Genomic DNA, 20,281 nt, shown 5'->3' on the forward strand with positions numbered 1-20,281 from the left:
TTCTGTGTGTGTGTGTGTGTGTGTGTGTGTGTGTGTGTGTGTGTGATTGATAAGGTTCATGACGAGGAAGTGCTACTAATTAAAAAATTGGAAGGTCATTAAACACGAGATTCCACCGTACAATCTAACATTTTTAACCCACAAAAACTCCTTATGAATGCACTCATGCTTGTCAATGCCCCCCTAAAAAACTAACTGCAGTTTGAGCAGCATTTCAAGTAAACTATCAATATCCTTCTCTAGCCCTGGTGTGCTACGAATTTGAAGGTTTCCTCTCTCAGTGAGCTGGCTCTTAATGGAAAACTCAACCACACTTGGTATAAATGCACAAACATCTGCTGCAGCCACTGAAAAGCTTCTTGGAAATATGCAGCTAAGGCTGCTGCAGACCCCCTCTGCCCTCATTAGAAAATACGCTGGCAGTCAACAAAAATACAGTAAACTTGGAGAGCTTAAGGAGTCAGGAAAAGACCATGAAGGCCTGTGGGAGAATAAATAAAACATTCTCAGCCAACTGATGGGATTGGCCATTAATGAACCCCGAGCCTTCATTAAGAGCTTCCTATTTTCTATATTCAGGTTTGGTTTAAAACTCTAGGCCCAGACTCCACCCTTTTCATCTACATATCTCAACCCCAACGGTAGTAATGTACATTTCTACTACCTAGTTTACTTAATGCTCCAAAGCACCTTTATAAAAACCGAGCTTCTCAAAGTGCACGGGAGAAGCTGTGGTTTAAATTTACAAGCAAACATCAGGAGAAGGTTAAGTTGGCGTTGTGCATAGGTAAAGTTACCGAAGGGAAGACAACCAGACTATTGCAGGACCTTTCTGGGTATGAGAGGATAAGGTCCAGAACTAAAGTGAGATCGATAAAAATGGAAAGAATGGCCCCAGTGGTAGGGAGACTGTATTGGCCACAGAGTGCAAAGTATACCGCAGTCATTTGCCTCCCTCCATGGGTCCAAATATGAACACTATGGACTGAGATAAAGCCTTTTCCTCTCTCGCGACAGTTCACCAAGTACAAATTTTGTACAGCCCTCTCAAAATCGCTGTTATTATGATTTCCTTCATTCTCTTTTTCTTTTGTTTTGCTCCTGGAAGGGAGAATATCCCTCCTTTCTCTTCCACATGATATACTCGTTCCCATCTCTCCTGAAAGTAACATCATATTGGTTTGGATTACTTGGTCAAATGCAACAAAAATGGGTTCTGGCTATTAGAGGAAAAAAAAAAACAAAAAAAAACAAAAATACAAAAACAACTTTCTGGAAGGAAATGGAGTAGTACATCAAATAGAAAGGCAAGAAGAGTAACCAGAGCTCAGGAAGGATGAAAATCAGGGTAATGCTGGGCAAATAAAGGATAGTCTCTTCAGAATCACCGAAAGGCTGAGTCAAAACCAACTATTTTCCATCTTATGTCATTCTGCTCAGCATGGAATTTCCTAAATTGAGATTCCCGCGGAGACTATGTGGAGTGGGGGAGGGGAAGGTCCCCAATGCTGGTACCAAAGGGAGAGAGACTGGACACTGAGCAGGCATTACCACTGGTTCTCCACCATGGCCATACATGGGTGTCCTTGTCCATGAAACAGTGGCAGAAAGCTCAGAGAAATGACACATTCGACTTGGTTCTTAAACACCAGGTCCATCCAACTGCTCTTCATTTTATGGCTAAATACATTCTGCTCCACCACTTGCATTTGGTGCATTTTATTCCTTCATTTAACATAGATATTTCTCATTTTAATACCTAACTTGCGCACTGAACATTCGCCTGGCTTTAATGTCATACTCTTGCCCATTAAGTTATTCTGGTTATTTGTTTATCATAATGAAAAACCAAGATAAGTCTATAGGAAAGGTTGCAAACAAACAAAAAAGGCATTTTTTCAACCATATCAATGCTGCCAAATAGAACATTCTACAATGATGGAAATGTTCTATATTGGGGCTGTCCAGTTCGGTAGCTGCTGACCACACGTGGCCATTGAGCACTTGAAATGTGACTAATGAGACTGAGTATCTGAATTGCAGTTAATTTTAATTAATTTAAACATAAATCTAAATATCCAAATGTGGGTAGTAGATATCACATTGGACAGTACAGAATAGATATATAATCTCCAAGAAATTCATTTTATATAGAATCTGTATTGTTCATATGTCCTGCAACATACTCCTATGTTCCATGAATACAGATATGAAAAGCTAAATTAAATATTTTTCTGAGAAAGTTAAAAGCAACTCTATATCCATTGTATAAGTATGGCAAATAAGGCAGCTTGTAGCTAAATAACTTACATCAGGTGGCCCAAAACTAATCCGTCCCCAGGTGAATATAGGAAACTCCAGGAAATCCTGAACTGTATCTCTCTCCAGGCATGTGACCTTGGGCAAGCTCAGCTTTCTCTTTCATTTATTGAAAAGAAAGATGCTGGACTAGATGCTCTCAGGTATCCTTTCCAACTCTAAAGGCTTACTTTTTATTTTTCTTCACTAAAATCTAGAAGCTATAGGACAGGGATTGCAAACATAAATGGGGGGGACCTGTAGAAAATGGGACAATGTTCCAGCTAATCATAGAATTGGAAATGTTAGCCCATCATCTGGAGATTCTGATTTTCAAAGAAACTTCAGAAATCCTTTTATATTGTTGGAGTCTAAAGCAATTTTTAAGAAAATCTCTGTGGGCTAGACAAAATTTATCTATGCAGGGTGTGACACAGATTGCTTCTGATAGAGTATAGCTAAAAATCTGGAGCACTCAAACTCTGTCCCTTCAAGTGACATCACCCCACCCACCTCAAGGATTTACGGCTTCCTCCAAACTCCTATACTGTTCTCAGTTTAAATTTATATTTCCAAATTCCCCTTCTGGGATCCAAACATTATCTACATTAAAATGCTGATTGTTAGATCAAGCCATGATTGTGAAGGTGGCTTTGTTTCTAATAACTGGGACAGAGAGGGAAGTTATCTGCCAATGATCATTGACAGATGCCTCCTCTCTCGCGTATCATTCCTGATGCTATGAAAAGAATTCAACTATAAAAGGAATTCAAGGCTTCTTTGATTCATTAAAATTTGTGTTTTACAGGAAATATATTCAATTTATTCTCAGATAAAATTGCAAATAATTACTGCCTAGGAAATTCTAATCTGTCACTGAAGCAGTACTTGTCAACTCTACGAATCTTATTGTAGTAAAAGAGCATAAACACCAGGTGGCAGCATTATATCATTAAAGATGCTCAAAACGTGAAACAGGTATGTTTATAAAAATTGTCTCGGCATAGTGTTAAATAAATCTACATTCCTTCTAGATTTCTTTTTAGCTGATGCTTTTGGAATTTCTTTTTAATCTATTTATTATTTTATTTATTATTATTATTATTATTATTATTATTATTATTATTATTATAAATCTATTATTATTGTGGCTTTAAACCATTCAACCTGAGATAGGACTTGAAATTTCAGAATGTTCAGTTACCAAAATCTTTGGGTTAAATGGTATAAAATTGCATAAGGAGAATTTTTTAATGACATTTTTAAAAAGTAGTGTCCTTGCTTATTACTGACCTATTTGTGTTTTAGGCTCCTGGGAGTGATGAATGCTGCATTTTGTAAGAGAAATCCGGATGGTTAAGATTCATGTTCTGTAATCCCAGAAGAACTATATAGTAACTCAGGAGACAATCTAGTTAAGCAAACAATTTCTTTTAAAATCCAGGAATTGCACCTACGCGTACTCTGGAAATAAACCCCAAATTCAGATCTCAGCTGCAGGGCTTAAAAAACTGGTCCCGAGCAACTAGGAATCAGAGTTACTTCTCCCATCCCCTGCTTTCGCCCACTGATCCTCAACTTTGTTTTCAGCCTGCCGTGGGAAACTGCCATCTCCTCGCAATTCAAAACAAAACGAAACATATTATTTTACCAGAATAAAAAAATTATATGTGTGTGTACATGTGTGTGAAATGTGCATATTTATGTGTGTGTATGAATATATATACATATATATGTATGTATATATCCATAATGCCTTTATCTACCTAAAAAGTAACAATACTTCTTTAATATTATCAAATATCAAATATTGGAAAGGGTTCTAATTTTCAATTGTCTCACAAATGTCCTTAATTTTTTAAAAAACAAAACAATTTTGCATACCTTTCACTATTCCTGGCCCCTACCCCTACACGATTACATCAGGCTGAAGTACTCACCGTTGAACTTGGGAATCCATCACTGGCAGGAGTAGTGCCAAGGCCAATGAGAAGGTTTTGACTTGAGCCCTTTGACCCTGAGGGCTCCCTCCCAAAATGGAGAACAAATCTTCCCAGTCTCCATTCTTAGGAGACAGAGAAACAAATTTCTGGTGATTTTAGAATAGTCATTTTTATCCATGATTCCAACAATCACGAGTTCAATAATAATAAAGTCAATTCTCAGAGCATCCTGATACGAGCTTAGCAATATTTTAAATGTAAAGAAGAAACATATCTCTTTTTCCCTCTTTTATTCTCTTTCCATTTAATGAGACAGAAGCTAATACTATATTGAATCATTCAACTCCTTAGGGACACCTACCAGCCCTTAGAAAACCTGAAGGAAGATATGGCCCCTCTACATACACACACACACACACACACACACACACACACACACACACACACACACGAAGTGCACATACACTGAAGCAAAGAGTACAAATTTTCAGAGGATCTGAGGATCAGGCACCCATGTTTGGCCCCAAAGTAAAAAACCTTCGGCCCTTTTGACCTTTGCTGCCCATAAGAGCTGTGGCAGCACATAGGACAGTGCAAGGACATACTAAGCCAAGCAGAATGTAACCAACAATCTCTCAGCTCAACCTAATATCCACTTCTTGGGAGATTTTTTTGTTATTTGTTCGTCATATTAATTGCATTATTTTGTTTTCTCCACACAAGACCTATAACGGATTCATGGTGTGCCTGAGAGGGTTCTAGGTACTTTTGCTGGAACATCTTTGCCACAAGCATTTGCCACAAATATTTTCACTGAATAACTAATTGAACATAAGGCCATTTTGCTATAAAAATGTAAAAATGCAAAATGAAAGAGGGATATTAAAAAGGACAACAAAATTTAAAAAGACTTGATTGCAAAATACAAAATATTTGAATACATTTGAAATGTGTGTAGAATCATAGCAATGCTATGCAAATAACTGATGCTATTTTATGGATTGTACTTAAGCACTTGTCTTCATTCTATGGGAAATGTGGGTTCAACTCTGTGCCCTCAGAGAGGTCCCTGGGCCTCTCTTTCTCTACCTAATGTAGTATGTTTCAAGACAAGGAACAAACTCTTAGGGCAGATCATTGTTATCTGGAAGAAATGTTAACTATTTTAAGACCACTACCACCATGTCTATTAATCACCATATAAACCATTACAAGGGCTAAGATTTATACACATTATAAAAAGTCTCTTTTTTATAATGTGAGAACTTCATCAATGGAAAAATGAAACCAAACTGACAACTTAGCTTAAATAACATAAGTCTGCCAAAGGTGGTTGATTCCATAATGGAGAAATGAAACCAAACAGCAACAACAATAAAAACTGTCAACTGTTCTTCCATCTTTTTTATGGCAAAATTGCCTCATGGTCAATTAGTTATGAGATGAAAATACTTACTGCAAAAAAACTACAGTGAAAATATCAGACACAGTCTGAGAGCCATAGCAGAAAATCATATTTAGGAAAGTAAGTAAGAAAGTCAAGGCAAAATGCCAGGCTCTCAGATTTTGCTGGTGGATGAAGAAATTTCCGCACACATTCTGCCGGATAATTTGGCAATCTAGCAAGGGGCTTCAAATTCTGTAATGCCTTGACCTGGCAACCCAACTTCCAGAAATTTATCCCAAGGAAATAACTGTGACTGGGCAGCGGATGCACCCAAATGGATAGTCGTTAGAAATTAGAAGTAAATTATCTGATAATGTTGGAAATATTAAGCCAATTAATATATATCCATTAACAAAATAATATTCACCCCTTTATACTGGTTTGATAAAGGTTAGTGATAATACTGAAATATATGGAAAAGTGATATATGGAAAAGTGAATTCCAAAATAACCTATGCTATATGATTCTATTTGATAATATCTATTTTGATAACATTTCTTAGAATGAAATATACAAAATGGCTAATAGTGATGCCTCTGGATTATAGAATTATGGTGGGTTTTAGATTCTGTCATTTTTTTCCCTTTGATTCTTGTTTTTTTAATCTATATTTTTCTACAACAAAAATACATTACTTGTGTAATAGAGAAAAATTAATAAGTAGGTTCCAAACATGAGTACAGTCTGATGATCTTTATTCATTAAAGTCAATGGTCAAAAGAGACAGAAAAATTTGAAACCCAGAGAGATAGGCACCTGCCAAGCATGAGCATCAACAAGGAGATCGAAACCAAAGCAATACTTACCCCAGAAGAGAAGGGCTTCAAGGCCGAGGCCACCTCTAGAAAGGAGAAATCTCATGAGCCATAGGTCATGTCAGGGACCAGAGATGCTGCAGGTAAACAGGTCAGGTGACACTGACACCCACACAACCCCTTCATTCTCTCTTTCTACTAAAGTGATTCTTGATATATAAAATCTCTTTATGTAAAGCTGATAATGAAATAAATTCAAGTTTGTATAGATTTATAAGAAGTAACTCCAAAAGTCTTAAAGCCTGGGAAAAGAAAATTTTTATTTTCACATCCACATCCCTGCCCTAGTCCAGAGAAAATTGTCACTTGTATAGAGAAAACTCGGCCCTCTCCTAGATAAACAATATTAATAACAGGCTGCAGCTTTGCTGTCAATGGTGGTTTTTTTTTAAAGGGATTTTGTTTCATTTGAACTTATTCCTTTGTAAGTTTGAGCACTTTTAACTCAGACACATTAATATTTTAGAATAGGTTTCTTATATTTGTGAGCCTCAATTGATTTTTCTCCTATAACCTATGTTTCTAGTCTTATCTGCCTTTCCACAATGGGCTACAGTGCTCTAACTCTTTCTCCAAAGCACAAATCTCTGCAGACAATCCACAAAGCTATAAATGACACTCTCTTTAAAAAAAAAAAAGGCAAGAATTCTTCATTTGCATGACTTAAAGACCATTCTGCATGACAATATTATCTGAGTCAAAATTATGGGTACAGTAATCTGACTTACATTTTAAGCTCCCATTTTACTAAGATGGTAAAAAATTCAGTTTTCATTAATTTGAAATTCCTTCATTTTCATTGGTTGTATTTAAGTTTTGGGGAGTTTATATAAAGCCATTGCCTTGAATGGTGAGCTCCATGTTTTTTTTCATTATCCACGAAGGTATCCCCCAGGCTGCACCCAGCTGCCCCAATGGGTGAAGGATCCACACCTCTGTGGGTTGAACACATCACTTGGAAATCCTAACATAGTAAGTCAAAGTTGGTAAAAGTTCACCAACTTTGTGTCAATGGTATTCTTCCTCAAACCAAACATCAAGTGGCCTATCCAACCAAGTCTGACGAATTTGGTAAGGGAATCTCTGCCCCAGATGGGAAAAGAAAACATCCCATAGATTCCACAACTAGTATCTATCATTTTCTTTATACAAGTATTTATCCTATATCTTTTTGTAACAAAAAAGCTAGTTATAACTAATCTTTATTCAATTCTCTTATATATTTTTTTCTTTTTATATTTTAGTGTTCTTAAATTACATTCCATGCAGCGTAACTAATTTAGATTTAGCATGTACTTATCCAGCTTTAAGTTGTACTGATATGTACACCATCTTCCCAAATGGATGTGGTTAACACTACGCACATTATAGTACATCTTCGTGCTTCTTCTCTCCTGACAATCCACTCTGTAGTAGATGTTCAATAAATGGGCCATCATGCAATCCCTTTGTGATGATGGCAGCAGTAGAGCATGCAATCAAGAGCATAGGCTCTGGATTCCAAGTGCTGGATTTGAATACCAGCTCTACCTCATACTGACAGGGTAATCTTGAGCAAATTGTCTATGTTATTCATGCCTTAGTTGCCTCTTTTGGAGAATGGGGTAATAATAGTTCCTGTCACATAGTGTTGTTTAAAGGATTAATGACATAAAACACATAGAAAATTACGTGGCACATGTGTAGGCCATTTTTAAGATTTTCATTAAATCAGGTCATAAAGCAGACTATTCTAAAGTGAATCATGTTTTCTCATACTATATGAGTACTATACACTGATAATGTTTTTTTGGTTGGGGGGAAGGAGATTTTTTTATGTTTGTTTGTACAAGGACTACATCAAATGACTAGTTGCTAGAACGGCAAATTTCCATTGAAACAAAAATAAGGCAAATATAAACATTTGTAATTAATCAAAATAGTAATGTGACTCAAATTCCATATTACCACACCAACCAAACCTCTATTTCTTAAAGCTTCATTTTAAGAAATCTTATCCCAATACCCACTCTCACTAGATGACAATGCCCATATATACAAGAGTGTCTAAATATAAAAATAAAAAGACCCATATAAAAGAAAAGTCAAATAATGGTGCATGTCTCTTTTAGCAGCACACCTCCAGAGGGCAATCTTCATGTATTTTCTATAGCGTTTAGTACCACATGAGGAGGGCTTTCCATTTTGACAAAGACCCTAAGGAACTATAATTTGCAAGATATAGTCCTTTAATATTCTGGATACTGACTCTTTTAGGTTTGCAAGATACAATGTTGGGGTTTTTTCTTCTGAAACCTCCTATGAAAAAGTCACCAATCAGAGTCAAGCAAGTGCTCCTTAGCCAGGTAACTATGTGTGTGTTGATTTAAAATCTTCCCAAAGATAACCTTGTCTGCCGTGAAGAGGCCTTCTGAGCCGTAGGCATTTCATTTATCATCCTTAGCTTTTGTTGAAAAAAATTTAGCTGTTCACCTCTCTCTAAAGATCAAATCCACTGTGTTCAAGACAAATTGCTTCCTTCTTAGAGCTTTAAAAAAATATATTTACTTCTAAGTCCTAATGAAGATATATTACTTCAAAAGCCACAAAATAGAGATCCCAGACACAGCTTTTGAGTGAATCCCAAGAAAGGTCAGTTAGGTTATAAGGCATAAGAGGTTTCTGCTGCCTTGAATCAATCCCTTAAAGTGTTCCTCCAAGCTCTCTGCAGTCTGTGCTAACCAGGAGCCTTGCAGGGTCAAGGAAGGGCCATCAAGTAGAAATGGCTTGCATCTCTGATACAGCAGAACAATGACATGATTTTTTTCCCTCAAAGGAGAATTCTACATGCCTTTCAAATACTGTGTTCAGAGGGGAAGACCAAAATGGCAGCAGAAAATGCTTTCCACAAAATTTGGAATAATAATTCTCTTTACCTGAGTCCTTCAAAGGCAAGTGGCTAAGAATAATCTCCCAGACAAGGAGAAACTTAGAGAGACATCAAGGTGCAGAAGAGCTCAAACCTCTACTCAATCGAGTACAAAGACACCGCTTTAAAGAGCAGATACCAGCTCCTTCTTTTCTTCCAGAACCTCACAGTGGTGTACATCCTAGTCAGAAGTCTTCACAGCATCTTTATGAAAAAGTGAGGGGGAAGTGAAGTATGGAGATGCTGAGAGACTTTCAAAAGACCACTCAGCAAGACAGTGGCAGATAAGGAAAACAGTTTTCTTAATTCTGATAGCTACATTTCATTTTATCCAACACAAGAACTGATCTTGGGTGCCAAAATACTGGATGGCCACAAATTTTTCTGTAGATAACATGATACTATATAGAGAGAACCCAAGAGTCCACCAAAAAAACTGTTAGAATTGATCAATGAATTCAGTAAAGTAACAGGATATGATCAGAAATTGGTTGCATTCTTATACACCAATAATGAACTATCAGAAAGAAAAATTAAGAAAACAATCTCATTTACAATTGCATCGAACATAATAAAATACCTGGGAATCAAATTAACCAAGGAGGTAAAACCTGGTCTCAGAAAAGTATAAGTCATTGAAAAAAGAAATCAAAGAAGATACAAATAAATGGAAGTGTATATTGTGCTCATGGGTAGGAAAAATCAACATCATTAAAATGTTCATACTATCTATAGATTCAACGCAATCCCTATCAAAATACCAATGGAATTTTTCAGAATACCATGGCAATCTTGAGAAAGAAGAACAAAGTTGGGGTTATCACACTACCTGATATCAAGCTATATTACAAGTGTTGGTGAGGGTGTAAAGAAAAGGGAACCTTCATACACTGTTGGTGAGATTGCAAATTGTTATAGCCACGATGGAAAAAAGTTTGGAGGTTCCTCAAAATATTAAAAATAGAACTACCTTATGACCCAGAAATTCCACTTCTGGGTATTTATCCGAAGAAAATCAAGACACTAACTTGAAAAGATTTATGCACCCCTATGTTCATGGCAGTGCTATTTACAATAGCCAAGATATGGAAGTAAATGGAAGTAACGTAAATGCCCGTCAATAGGCAATAGGATAAAGAAATAGTACATATATACAATGGAATATTACTGTTATAAAAAAAAAAAAAAGAAATCTTACCATTTGCAATAACATAGATGGACCTAGAGGGCATTATGCTAAATAAAGTCAGACAGAGAAAGACATACCATATGATTTCACTTATATATGGAATCTAAGGAACAATGCTGTACACCTGAAACTAATATAGAATAATATTGAGTGTCAACTCTATTTGAAAAGTAAAAAATAATTTTTAAAAAAATGGCAAAAAATTAAAGACACAAAGATTGTAAAAAAAAATAAAGAAAAAAAAATGGCAGCATGACCATTGATCTTTTTCAGCATTAATACATTTACCTTCCTACAAATTAATCTTACTGATTCTTTTCCGTTCCTTCTCTTTCAATTCCAAACTCTTCCTCCTTTCCTTGGCTACCTCTTCAAACCCCAATCCTCCTATGAAGTTTTATTCTGAATTAGTAAAATCAATTTGGTAAATTCTATTTTACAAAATTGATTTTGTAAATTTGGAGTAATCAACGCTCTGAACTGGTCTAAGTAATCAACGCTCTGAACTGGTCTTGTCTGCTCGCCCCCTGTAACCTACTATCCACATCATGGCTGAACTTGCCTTCCTAAAATACAGGGAGGATCAGGCCATTCCCCCTTTTTATAATCCTTCTACTGTTCTTTGGGTAAAATCCAAACTCCTTCCCAGGCCCTCACAAAAACTGGCTCTATCCTAGGTTTCCCACTCCACCTCAGCCTCCATCTCCCTCAGCCTGTAACATAACAGACGTCCTCTAATTTACAAAATCGATTTTGTAAATTCTATTTTCCAGAAGCATCGATTCGATCTTGCATCTGTGGCCAATTTTGTTTTGTGAAAACCTCATAAAAGAATACTTAAAATAATATGAGATAATAGAAGTCTGTTAGTTTCCTCTATCTATTGGAACAGTAGAACCAGACGATAAAAGGAACCATACAGCTGGTAGAGTCCTTAAGAGGCCATTCAAACCATCACCACCATCTTCATAAAGTGACATCCTTAGAGTATGACAATAAGAAGCACTTTGAAAAGCATCCAGAGATAAACTTTAAACACATTCTAAATAAAATTGTTCCTCTGTCTTCTCTGTTCAGTTCAATAATCACATTTCTGCATTCTGTTCTCACAATTTTATTTTCTATTTCTGTTTATCTTTTGAACTTTCTCTATACTCCTCTTGGTTCTGCATATCCTCCTGTCATCTTGAAATCCCAGACTATCCACTAGGTTTCAGTAAGGGCCTGAATATGAAAAAGAACATTTTTCTAAGCTCCCACATACTATATTCTTAACTGGGCATGTGAGATGATTTTTCCCAAAATATCCAAAAGCCTACTAGCAAATAAATATTGTTAACATCTCAGTGTACTATATTTTCTGTGTTTCTTCTATGTAGACATATAGACAAAGAGATGATAGATTCATAGATGATAGATAGATAGATAGATAGATAGATAGATAGATAGACAGACAGACAGACAGACAGGTAGATATAGATTCAGAACATTATTGCTCATGTTTTTATAAACTTTTTCATTCAACAATATCTTTTGGACATCTTTCTATATCATTGAAATAGATCGACATTATTATTTTCAAGCTCTTATAGCATTCCATCATTCGCACACAATAATTTATTTAAACCCAGGATAAATTCTGACTTCTGAGATATTGCTTCCTTAGACCAGTTCAGAGCATTGATTACTCCAACAATTCCTAACTGGCCTTCTTGTCTGCTTGCCCCCTGTAACCTACTATCCACATCATGGCTGAACTTGCCTTCCTAAAATACAGAGAGGATCAGGCCATTCCCCCTTTTTATAATCCTTCTACTGTTCTTTGGGTAAAATCCAAACTCCTTCCCAGGCCTTCACAAAAACTGGCTCTAGCCTAAGTTTCCCACTCCACCTCAGCCTCCATCTATCTCCCTCAGCCTGTAACATAACAGACGTCTCACCATTTCCTGCTTATTCTCTGCGCTTTCCATACTACTTGTAATATCCCTCCCCACCTCGTCTGCCTAGCAAATTCCCACTCCTCCTTTATGATCCTCCTCTGTGGCCTTCCATGCCACCAGGAGTTAGTAGCTTACTTTTCTCTGTGTGTGAAGCCTTTTCTATATTGATATATGATGGCACTTATCACATTGAGCAATAATTTTTTATGTTCATGTCTATCTCTCCCACAATTCTAGCTTTATCCCTAATGTTTTATACAATAATAGCCACTCAATAAACGTTTGTTGAGGTGAATTCAATTCCTCAATCCATAGACCAGGCCTGCAACAAGATGAGACAAGGCGTTCGGTTCAGCTTAAATTCTGGGCCCCAAGGATAAACTGTACTTCCTAATTCATCAGCAGCAATTGAAAATGCTAATCTATTTTTCTCTCTCTAACTTCCAGCTTCAAGGTAACACCCCAGATATGCAGGGGATAGAGTCTTAAGGATAATATCATTGATATTCTTTCAACTCTTTCTACTGATAGGAGGAAACAATAGATTCGGACATTATGTACAACATTCTATTACAGTCTGCAAACCTCCTGGAAGAGGCAGCAATTGTAAGAGCAGTCAGTACTGTTAGAGAAAACAAGAAAAGTCTGCCAACAACATACAACTAACATGTAGATGTGAATTTTAGCAAATGTGAAATATTTCATTAATTTTACCAGTTTACTTCCTTTTTTCCCTTCCTCTTCCATGAAAGAATACACAACTTTCTGCTGAACAGAATCAAGCAAGAAATATCAAATGACATTATCTTAGAAAGTGTCTCCAGGAAATAGAAGAGAGAATGAGAGAAAGTTGTCTAGATAACATTGGCTTCAAGCCATCACTGGCAAAATTCTTAATCTTTTTAGTAAACCTAGTTAAGTCTTTTCTTCCCTCCTTTCTTTGGAGAAAGACCCTCTCCCTCAAACTTAGAAAATTACCTTGAAACTGATGACTCAGGTCCTCTGGCTACTGATAAGGATCATTGAAACTCAGCATTCTCCTTATCCTCCTTAGCCCATTATAAGGCAGGAATGGCTTTAAGCCAAAACAGGGCCCTTAGAGTCCGAGAAGGGAGAGGACCTTTAACTCAAGTTTACTTTCTTTCTTTTATGAAATATATTAACCAAGCCTGTTTTCCTTTACTCGCTTGATAGAAAAATCAATAATAGAAACATAACTAGATATATGATTCAAATAACAAGTTTGTATCTTTTTCCTTGTCTAGGGACAGAGGCGACATTTCAGCAAGATCCCCAAGACTCCATCCTAAGGCAGGGAGGGAAAAAGCTCCATGAAAACCCAGTAGGCAGGGACAATGACCTTCCTCAGCAGGAAGCAGATACAGAAAAAGAGACCTCCCGTCCCTCAACATCCACACTAATAAAAAGGGGGTTCATGCCTCTTAGAAAAGGGTTAGGCAGGGAAATTAGATAGGGGGTTTCCGGCCACCAGCAAAACACTGAGGTCACCCTATTCTAGAAAGGTCCACCCACAATTAAGCAAGCCAGAAGGCATTTTTGGGCTAAAAGTAACTCATATAAGGAAACAAATAAGCAGATAATTGGGTACTAGTTTCAGCCAGTCACTCACACCTGCGCAAAGAAGACCCCAACGACCTTCAATTCACCTGAGCCTCATTATATCATCATTATCATAAGATGCATATGCCTGAAGTTCATTAATATCATTATAACAGACTGAATTCTGGGAACAAACATGTGCAGAAAGCAAACAATGAGTCACTGAGTCCTGTCCATCTTAGTTGTCAGTCAGAAAGCCCACTCCTCTAAGAAAAGTAACACCCACAGCAAATGGGAATAAAAACCCCAAACAAAGGCTCTGTTAGTGTGACCTTGAGAACTTTGAGCTGTTCTTCTGCTCGCCTGCTGCCGCAACTGGAAGAGTACTGTTGCCTTACGTTCCCTTTTAATAAAGCTATTCTTTTCTGCTGTACTTCAGTGTCTTGCTCAGTTCTCTGTTCAAAACATCAAGATCCTGGACAACGCGCCGAGAGGGGAACCCCACTCTCCAGTAACAATATCAATGTGAGTTTTACAGTTTCCTTTTAGGGTTTTTTGGCTTACTGGAGCATGATGATTCTTTTTTCAATAACATACAGTCCTCTAGCACTGCAATACTAATCGTCCTGTGTTTTGCTTTGTTTTGTATTGTTTTCATTCTGTTTCTGACCGCCACTGATTTATTGAACATTTGACCTCCTAAGTGTGTTTATATGGAGGCTGAAACCCAATAAAATCAAAATCAACACTGCCATGAAGTGGGTCTGAAAAAATAAATGTATGTGGCCAAGTTAACGATTCCTTCCTTAAGAAACCATGAAAGATACCCAATCTCAGATTTCCCTTCAGTCAAAAAGAACTACTTTTTCTTTATTGCCTCACTTTTTAAAGAACTGTAACAAAGCAATAGAACAGTACACAAATCATAAGTGTACAGCTCAATAAATTTTCACGAAACAAGCCCAGCATTGTCACTAGTACCTAGATCACATGCAGCACCCCAAAAGCTCAAGTGTGTCCACTTCCCAATCTATCCCCCTAAATAACTGCTGTTCTGGTCGAACTATAGGTTAGCTTTACCTGTTTTCAAACTTGCAGTGTACTGGCAAGTTTGACTCATGCAGTGTGCTGGCTGGAAAATTACTGCTTGGCTATCGCCCATGGGAACATAGGCTATCGCCCATGGGAACATAACATTCTGACAATTAGCTTTCTGCTTCTGTACCCCCGCTTGCACAACCTACCTGTGGGTTGTCAGTTAGTAAATAGAAGAAAAATAGACTTTTGTGTTAAGACAGAATGAGGAATGGGATTTAGGGCTTAAAAACCCTGCACCTGTACATTTCGGGGCTGCTTAATTTGGGGTCCGCGTACCCCTGGCAGACCCAGCTGGCTGAATAAAGAGTGTGTTTCCTATAACTCACTGATTTCTGGTGGTCCGTGTATCTTTCGGGGGCTGGCGGCTACAACAGCAGCGTGTACTCTTTTGTATCAGGTTTCTTTTGCTCCAAATTATATTGGTGAGATTCATCTTTCACTTTTGTTTTTGCACGTGGCAACAGTTTGTTCATTGTCATTGCTATATAAAATTGCCTTTTTTTTTGGTTTCAGGAGCATCTAGACAAACAAGTATTCTGAGGAAAGCATTTTTTCCCTTTTTTATTAAATTTATTTGGGTGACATTGGTTAATAAAATTATATAGGTTTCAAGTATACAATTTAATAATATATCATGTATATATTTCATGTGTGTTCACCACCCAAAGTCAAATTTTCCGTCACCATATATTTGACTCTCTTTACCCTCATCTACCTCCCCTCCTCCCGACTTTCCCTCTGGTAACCGCTAGACTGTTGTCTGTCTGAGACACTCAGATTTCAGTGTTAGAACATAAAAGCTTTAGTCAAAAGAGGAAACGGTGAATAAGATGACCTTTTGAAATAGCCTAAAGTCAATTGTTAAGAAGCAGCTGTTTGAGGAAAGAAATGGAATAGTAAAAAAAGCTGTGAGATAAGCCAGAAAAACAGTCTTGAAAAGAAATGCCTGGAACTGAGTCAGGCATCTTGGTTCAAAAGGGAATAAAATTCAGCCTTCTGAAAAGGTTTTGATTTAAGCTGTCTTTGCTCTCTTCGGCAAAGTCTTTCTTTCTCTGCCTATGCAGTTCTGTCTTCGGAGCCCAGTTGTCTGAAGGCAGCACCTCTGTTAGGGACCAGGTCTCACCACACCTCTTCGCATATCATCAATTCCTCACATAAAAAGACATTTACATTCTCTTTCTGCCTTTTTAAACACAGTTTATCAAAAGCTTTCTTTGTAAGTTTTTGATATTTCCATTGCCGTTAACTATTGCTTTATGAAAGTTACTTAAGATACTGAAATTCTTACTAGTGCTTCATAAAACTAACTGCATTTAAAACATAAATTATTTTTATTCTGTTATGAAGGTGTTTATTAGAGCAATTATCAAAAATGGTTCCATAAATACTGATGCCATATTCCAAAAATAAAAATATCTTTTTCTTCCTCCTTAAAAAAGAAACCAATTCACACACACACACCCCTTCCACAAGTTTAAAGAAAAATTCATCGAAGTACATTTACTATGTTTTTTTAAAAGATATTAATTAATTGATTCCAGTGAATTTGGAAAATATTTATTCTGAGAATCTAAATTTTCTCCTACATCTTTCTAATGAATATCTATCTACAGAAGGTTCACTAAACCCATCACAAATTTCAAGGGTCGGGCTTAAAATATTTATCAGGAACAAGAATCGGGGTGTTGTAATATTTACCAGGGTAGTAGTAAGAGAGTAGGAATGATCTGTCAGCTCATGAGTAATATGAATTCCAGTTTTAAAACCAAATCCAGATATAAGAGGACATCCCGAGTTCATTTCACTAAAATACACTATTATAAATTAAAAGTGGTCAGAAATTATTTTAGCTCCTTCTGTCAAGAGATTGAGTCTATTTCCCCTATGTGAGTTGCCTTGTGACTGCTTTGACCAAGAGAATGAGGCGTAAGTGACATTGTGTGACTGAGCTCAGGATTCCCGAGGTCTTGCAACTTTGTTCTCATCCTTCTGGGCCTGCTGCCTCCATTGGTAAAAGCTTGAGCTAGACTCTGGAGGAGGACATTACGTGGAACAAGGAAAGACAAGCTGTCTCTGCTGAAGTCTCTGACTGTGATAGTTAATTTTATGTATCAACTTGACTGGCCTAAGAGACACTCAGATAGCTGGTAAAACATTATTTCTGGGTATATCTTTGAGGATGTCTCTGGAAAAGATTAGCATTTGATTTCGTAGACTGACAAGATCTGAGCTCACCAAGATGGATGGGCATCATCTAAACTACTGGAACGAAAAGGCAAAGGAAGGGCAAATTCTCTCTCTCTTTTTGATCTGGAATGTCCATCTTTTCCTGCCCTCAAACATCAAAGCTCCTGGTTTTCAACCTTCATACTCAGACTGAATTACACCACAGTGTTCCTGGTTCTCCATCTCGTAGATGGCAGATTGTATAACGTCTTGGCCTCCATAACTGCGTGACCCAATTCTTACAATTAATGTGTGTATATGTGTGTGTATATATATCCTTTTGGCTCTGTGTCTCTGGAGAACCCTTACTAAAATTCTGACCAACAAATTCCCAGAAGACACAAAATGAGGGTGGTTCCAAAGAGTAGTGATTAGCATGTCTGCTTCACACACAGAAGGTCCTGGGTTCAAGCCCCAGCGGAGCCACAGCCCATACACCAGGTGTGCCAGGCCCCGTGCATGTGACATGTGTGTGCCATGTGTGTGCCATGAGCGTGCAGGAGAAGACGCCTCGCCTTCAGAGATCCAGTTCTTAAGGAGAGACAGCAACATCCGTAGGTCAGGGGTGGAAGTGGGGAGGGAAGTTAAAAAAAAAAACACACACAAAAGGAGTTGAATAGACCCCAGGTATGAGCAGCAAAAGAATGGTCTAGGTGAATCCAGCCCAACTTTATGAACATATAAATTATTGATTTAAGCCACTAAATCTGAGAGAGGTTTGTTACACAGCAAGAGATAACTGAGACGGGCACCAAGACCCCATTCATTATTTGACATACCAATTCGGTAAGAAAAATGGACAATATAGTTGGGGTTTTACCCATCAAGTCTCCAACTTTCAATTTCTAGAGCACTATTCTGTCTAGTTTAGGCCCAATTTATTTCTAATTGGGACAATTGTAATTAACTGCTGATATCTGTCTCTGCCCCCACTGCCTCCCATACAATTCTAATTTCCATGTTAACCACAAAAGCATCTAGAACACTAGTTAAAATTCTCCCTCTCACCACTCTTATCTTCAAACACACTTCTGCCTACAAGATACAATTCTGCGCCCAGCAATCATAACCCTTCACAATGAGGCCGTGCCTGAGGTAAGAGAAGCAGGAGTATTTACCCATGGGCCTCCTTTCCCCAGAGGAGTTGACCTCTCCTGTGCTTCCAAGCTGGGCATGTGCCATGACCTAGAAAATGCCTGACAGCATCCACAGCACCGAAGGAGCATTAGGCGAAGCACCCGAAGGGAGACAGTGTCGACTTAAAGTGAGTGGAAGCCTGCACAGCTTCCAGTACAACCACAGCTGAAACCAGAGGGCAGCAAAGCACGTGTGAATCAATGTGCCAGCTGTACCTGCTATGCTGTATCTGGAGATCCATTTCCTCAAGAAGCCTCAAGGAAATATAAAAGATCTCCGGGGAAATGCCAGGCACCCCCAAGGTGCTTACGTGAACCCTGGATCTCCGTGAAATACTAAATGTTCTCCTTTCAGACTATATTACTTCAGTTAGACTTATCTGTGGCCAGAGTGTTCTTTCTAGGACAAACTTACCACAAGACAACCAGAAATATCTCCTCTAGAGCCACCTGATGTATGATTATATTTTAAAAGAACAACCAAAGGAGCGTCCATAACCCCCTGTGATCAAAGTTAATGTCATCAGCAATGGGACAAAGTGACACATGTTTCTTGATCTGATGTGCTGAGAAGAACACAAACATCATTTCTCACTAAAAATATATAACTGAATTTAATCAAGAGGAAAACCCAAATTAAAGGACATTTTAATGTTTTTATATTTAATACATTTTAATAGTGTTCAATACTTTGCAAAAGAGTCAAATCAAGTTTATTTAAAAACAAAGAAAGCCTAAGAGGTGTCACAGATTGGAGACTAAGAAAACATGTTAATTAAATACAATATGAGATTGTGAATTGACTTGCAGACCAGTAAAAGAGCAGTAGTAGAACAATGAGAAAATTCAAATAAAGTCTATGTATCAGGTAACAGTATTGTATCAATGTTAGTTTTCTGATTTTGATAATTGTACTGTGGTCATATAAGATGTTATCGCTTGGGTAAACTGGATGAAAAATATATGAAAATTATTGGTATGTTTGCAACTACTTTATAAACCCAAATGACTTTTGTAAGTCTTCAAAATAAAAGTTAGAAAGTTTTCATTATTTAAGTCAATAGGATAGAAGATGATGAACAATAGAAGAGGACCCTTGAAATTAGGCAGATTACAAATGACATCTGCCATATTCAGTTGGCTACTGACCGATTAGAGCAATGATTTTCAACACTGGTTTGGGGCCACCTTACCCCACCCATCATACACAAACACTTCCTTGTCTCCGTTTTGATTTTAATGTCATGAAATCCTCAGAAAGATTCAAAGTAGTATTAGTCACAATTCACTCTGATTTAACAGTGTAAAATATCCTGTATAAATACTTTTTACAAAGGGGAAAAGAAAGGGGAGGGAAAATCATACAAACAAGAGGCTAATTTCCAATCAATAGTTCTGAGTTTTAAAATCATCAGCAAAAGCAGAATCACCTGAGAAACGTTCTTAAAAACTGATTCTCAAGGCTCCCATCAAACCTATAGAATCAGGATTCATAGGAGCAGAGTATTTGTACAAGGTCACTGGGTGATTCTGAGACATACCAAGAGAATTTGAGAACCATCATGTAAGAAAATGACTGGTCTCTGAAACAAGATTCATTAACCACTAGGTGGTGCCAGGATATCAAAGATAGAATTTTCAGGTACAGTATGCATTTCTCTTTTCTCTCCTCCACATCTACACAAACTTTTAGAAAAGGATTACACCACACCAAAATAAA

This window comes from Pteropus vampyrus, unplaced genomic scaffold, assembly GCF_000151845.1.
Source record: "Pteropus vampyrus isolate Shadow unplaced genomic scaffold, Pvam_2.0 Scaffold39, whole genome shotgun sequence".
NCBI lineage: Eukaryota > Metazoa > Chordata > Mammalia > Chiroptera > Pteropodidae > Pteropus > Pteropus vampyrus.